The sequence below is a fragment of the Medicago truncatula genome, chromosome 4 (genome assembly GCF_003473485.1).
Source record: "Medicago truncatula cultivar Jemalong A17 chromosome 4, MtrunA17r5.0-ANR, whole genome shotgun sequence".
Taxonomy (NCBI): domain Eukaryota; kingdom Viridiplantae; phylum Streptophyta; class Magnoliopsida; order Fabales; family Fabaceae; genus Medicago; species Medicago truncatula.
In genome coordinates, this window is record NC_053045.1 from 22,790,800 (window position 1) to 22,796,354 (window position 5,555).

Sequence of the window (5,555 nt, forward strand, 5' to 3'; positions counted from 1 at the left end):
AAGTGGGAGAGTTAAGATAGACTTGATGAATTTATACATTTGGGGGCTTGTAGATGCCTAGGGGCTATCATTTCACATTGGAAGTCCGTGAGGGGGTATCCTTTCCTCCAAGTTTCTATGATCACCCTAAGTAGTGCTACAACTTGTTTACTTCACTTAGGAAGTTCCTCTTTTTAGAGGGTTTAATTCAAGCACAATTTATTTGAGAAGTCATCACCACATTTAGGAAGTTAGTGAGAGGGTATCCTTTCCTCCACGTGTGGTGATATCCTTCCGCCCCATTTTGGTTTACACATTTCATCACATTAGAATTATTCCCACATAAACTTATACTACTTTTACTCTGAAGATTTTTAAGGTTCCAGGTTACCATTAAAGTTAGAACGTGTTCCTTAAGATACCTATTCATACACTTACTCAAGGATTGCAACCAGGTGTTTTTCTCATTGGAGAATTAATTTCACAATAAAACTTGATGTGGGTATAGCAAGAATACTTATAACACAAGAAATCACTTTCATGTACAAGAAACGACCATTGAAGAGACAACAAAAAATTTATGTCATAATAAAACAATAAAAACGAGCTGCTTAATCGTGCCTTTCACAATAAAACATAACAAAAGAATAAAGTTCAAGGGAGTTTGGAAACACTACGACTAAAGACACTTTATTAGGCTCCCCCCACACTTAGGAGAAGCATTATCCTCAATGATTCAAGAGAAAACAAGAATAAAAGAGAAGGAGAGGAGGAAGAGTGAGATAGAGAGTGAAGAGATAAGGTGAAAAAAAAAGGAAGAGGAAAGCTCACATTTTTATTGAGGTCCATAGGGAGGGCCTTGGAGGTTGAAGTGTTGCATCATGTTCCGAAGCATTTGGTTATTTTCTTCGGATATGCGGTTGCCCCGTAGGACATCATTTCTTAGCCCAGATAATTCAACACCTTGCCTTTGTTGCTCGGTGCTTATCCTTTGTACCTCGGTTTGCATCCATGCCCATCTTTCATTGTTGTCGTTATGGTCATGGGGCTCCTCTGCATGGTGCACGTGGGCACCTTCTTCGTCACCTTGATTATGCTCCTCATGTACCTGTAATCCATCACCAACATACAACAAATTTTCCTCCACCTCGGGGTTAGTCCGAGATGGGTTAGGAAGTAGAAATAAAAGAGGTATGCGAAGTTGAAGTGCATAAGTCATGGGTGGGTGAATCTTAATGAAGTTCATCGCAACAAGGGTTTCAATATTAAGCCTATTGTTGCCCTCAATTGGATTTATCCCATCTTCCTCAGCCACTCCAAACTTCCTAGCGATGAAGGTAATGATACCACCGACTACTATCTCAGCTCTATTATCAGGCCTAGCACCTATGGAGGAAAGGTAATCAAGTAGGTAGAAGCAAGTATTAACGGGATTGTTACTAAGCATTGCCCAAAGCATATAAAGTTCACCCGTCCTAGTTGTTCCTACCTCTTTTCTACCCCAAATAGTACAAGCCATGACTCGCTGGAGGTATCTAAGGACTGGGTTGTGAATGTTGCTAGCTTTATTGTTGCGAGGATTATATTGCCTTAACCCGGTGATGCGTTTCCAAAAGAGAGCGGGGTCGTAGTCTTCCGACTTGAGATTTGGATTCCAAGAGTCATGGATGAACCCCGCATTTGCGAAGTCCATCTCTAAACAAAAATTTTCAAGAGACATCTCGTAATCCATATTCAAAAGTCGGAAGGAGACTCTATGGTCGGGGTTATCAAAGTTCACTTTATCCTTCGTAAATTCAATAGAACTTAAGAATTCATAAGCGAAATTTTCAAAACCTTTCATAGGTCTAAGCATATCAACCCATCCTAAATTTCCCAGTAAGTTAAACACATTATCCCTTAGTCCTAGCACACTCAAATTATAAGGATCAGGATATCGACAAGGGTGCAAAGGTTTAGAGATAAGAATTTTATACCTGTCCCTTTGCTTGGTGTCCTTGAAGATTATGCCATGATTCTTGGCTTGCGTTTTCTTCTTTGATTGTGGTCCTCCGGAAGAGCTTGCTCCACCTCTCCTAGATGCCATTGATCCTTGACCTTGGTTTGACCTTTTGTGTTTTGGGTGAAGGTTGGGTTTTGGGAAATGTTTTTGGTGGAAAAGGTTGGTTGGGTGATGGGGTTGGGGTTTGGGAAATTGTTAGGAGTTGGGTTGAGTGTATTGGTGAAGAATTTGTGGGTTTTTAGGTAGGTGAATGGGGGTTATGAATTTGATGATTTTTGGTAGGGATGAAGGAAAGTTGTTTTTGATTGAAGGGTTATGATTGAAATGTTGATTGTGGTTGATTGGGTGAAGAAATTTTGTGAAATGGTGAGGTTTTGAGGGAGATATGGAGGTTTAAAATTTCTATGGTTATGGAGGTTTTTGAGAGAAGTTTGAATGTAGAGAGATGTTTGTGGTGGAGAATGAGGGAAGAAGAAGATGAAAGGTGAGTTATATTGTTACCTGGAGTCGGGCACGGCCGTGCCAACCCTAGCACGGGTCGTGCCAAGTTTCTGGAGTTTTGGATGGTTTTTGGGAGGTAAGGTCTGGCACGGCCGTGCTAGTGTGAGCACGGGCCGTGCCAAGGTTCTGGATGAATTGGCTTCAAAATTCCTCCGTTTTCTCGAATCATACTCGGATAATTACCTACAAAACAATTAAAAACAAACAACAAAACAAAACAAAAGCAGTTAAATGCGTGGGTTGCCTCCCACGAAACGCTTCTTTATAGTCATTAGCTTGACGTTATAAGAAAGTGTCCTTAGAAGGGATTAAAGAGGTCATATTGTGTAGATGGCGCTAATGAGCGTTCTTTCACATCATGACCTTGAATCACATTACAACAATAGAGGGCGGGACCTTTCATATAATTTTCCAACTCAAATCCTATCAACTCATCACTCACTTGAAAAACAATCCTACCATTTTGAACATCTACTATAGCACCCGCAGTGGTGAGAAAGGGTCGTCCTAAGATTATAGGGCACGCATTGTCCTCATCTATGTCAAGCACCATGAAATCAGTTGGGATGTCTATCCCTTCTATTTTAACGGGGATGTCCTCGACATATCCGACAGGTTGGATATCAGAACGATCGGCTAACTTCAATGTTGTTTCGGTAGGCTTTAGCTCGCCCAACCCCAGCCTTGTAAAGAGGGGTAAGGGCAACAAACTAACACTAGCTCCTAAGTCACACAAGGCTCGGTTTAAGGTTTCATTCCCTATCATACAAGGGATGGCAAAACTTCCTGGATCTCTAAGCTTTGTAGGTGGCTTCTTGATGATTGCACTATTGTCCCTTGTCAAAGCTATTGTTTCGTTATGATCTATAGCCTTTTTCTTTGAAAAAATTTCTTTTAAAAACTTGGCGTATAGAGGCATACGAGACAAAGCTTCAGCATAGGGGATCTTAATGCAAATCTTTCGAATTATGTTAAAGAATGTAGTGAATTGAGCCTCCAAGTAGAGCTTAGTAAGCCTTAATGGTGTAAGGGCTTTGTTCTTATCAAGCGGTTTCTCACTTTTTATCACACCATTCTTACCTAGACACCTAACACTCTCCCTCTTGATACTTTTGGCTTTAGTAACAGTCTCTTCTAGCTTACTACCCCCTAGAAAAATAGCGTTGACATGGGCTTTGGGGTTTGTTTCAGGTTGACCAGGAAAGACTCCTGGTGTTTGAGAAGAGGTGGCTACTTGTTGGGCCACTTGGGAGATTTGGGTCTCAAGCATTTTGGTGTGTGTGGCGATAGAATCAACCTTGGTATTGAGTTTGGAGAGAGAGTCGTTCAGAAATCCTGTTTGGTTTTTCAATTCTTGAAGATTTTTATTTTGGTTTATCATGCAGTTTTCCAACAGAATTTCCAGACTAGATTTCTGAGCCACTCTCTGGTTGTTTGTGTAGCCAGGTGGTGCTGCTTGTCCATAGGAACCTTCAGGATTTTTGTAAAAATTTTGATTTGGCCTCGTTCCTTGGTTATATTGAGCGTAATTCAGTTGCTCAATATTGGCAGCACTACCTAACTGACAATCAACACCTATATGACCGGATATACCACAGATTTCACAAGGAGGGGATGCAGAAGAAGGTGTAACAGCATTAACATTAAGTTTTTCAATCTTTTGGGTTAATGCCTCAACCTTAGCAGCAAGGTGGTTATATTCAGAGACTTCATATATACCTGCCTCTTTCTTAGAGGGAGTAGGAGTGGTGACGGTTCTCTCGTTGGTCCATTGGTAGTGATTCTGAGCCATGTCCTCAATCAAGGCATAAGCCTCCGTGTAGTTTTTGTTCATTAGAGCTCCACCTGCAGCTCCATCAACAGACATCTTAATGGTATAAGACAAGCCATTATAAAACGTGTGGACTATAAGCCACTTCTCTAGGCCATGGTGGGGACAAAGTCTAAGCATTTCCTTGAAACGCTCCCACGCCTCATAGAGAGATTCCCCATCTTTTTGATTGAAACGCGTGATTTGGTCTCTAAGCTTAGCGGTTTTAGATGGGGGGAAAAGTCGGGCGAGGAATGCTCGCCTCATATCGTCCCATGAAGTAATGGAACCGACTTCTAGGGAATGGAACCAAGCGCTAGCTCTATCCCTTAAGGAAAAGGGAAAGAGATGAAGTCTTACGGCTTCTTGGTTCTCTTTTATGGTGCCACTGAGTCTTAGGAAGGAAGAAATATGGAGATTTGGATCCTCAGTGGGTGATCCAGAAAACTGATTTTGCCGCACCAAATTGAGTAGTGCAGGCTTGATTTCGAAGTTATTACCCGCAACCGTTGGGTACACGATAATAGCTTGTGGCTCTTCCGTTGAAGGAGTAGCATACTCTTTGAGAGTGCGTTCAGCCATAGCAGTATTATTTTGTGCCTCTCTCTTTTTCTTATGCAAAAACCTTTCGATCTCAGGAATAAATTCTCCGAGACTTTTACTTCTTCGCATAAGAAACCGAGAACCCAAGAAGTTAGTGGTAATACAAAAGAAAGAAGTAGAAGAAAAGAAGAAGAGAAGAGAGTTCTAATCACAAAGAAAGAGTTAATCAAATTAGTTTACTCCCCGGCAGCGGCGCCAAAAACTTGATGAGATAAAACCGCAAGTGCACGGTCTTACCGAAGTAGTATTAAAAGAGTATCGTTCCGACGGGGAGTAGTTTAATTCAATTAACCTTTAGAGATGATTAGAAGAGAAGAGAATTGTAAGTTGGGGGTTTTCAAGCGTTTGAAAGATAATAATAATAAAAAGAGCCTTGGGATCGTTGGTTTCATCTAAATAACAAGTCCTTCTCAAACCAAAACTATAAGCTTATAATGTTATGTGTTAGACCTAATTTCTCAAGACAGTTTCTCTTATGTTCCTCTAGCAACCAAGCCTATTTCGCTGACTTGATTACTATTAGATTTTGGTTCCTCTAACAACCAAGCCTATTTCACTGACTTGATTGTTATTAGTTCCCTTGAAGATCGAAACTATATGTCTCAAAGATTGCAAAGCCTATTTCGCTGACTTTGCAATCCTTGTCTGAATTCACTTGTT

General features: G+C 40.9%; 1 non-coding gene across 1 annotated transcript; it reads left to right on the forward strand.

Annotated features, from left to right (window-relative positions):
• The first annotated feature begins 4,404 nt into the window (after window positions 1-4,404).
• On the forward strand, window positions 4,405-4,511 carry LOC120580349 (small nucleolar RNA R71). The gene has a single exon (XR_005646073.1). It is a non-coding gene; the product is annotated as a small nucleolar RNA R71 (small nucleolar RNA).
• Window positions 4,512-5,555: the final 1,044 nt, after the last annotated feature.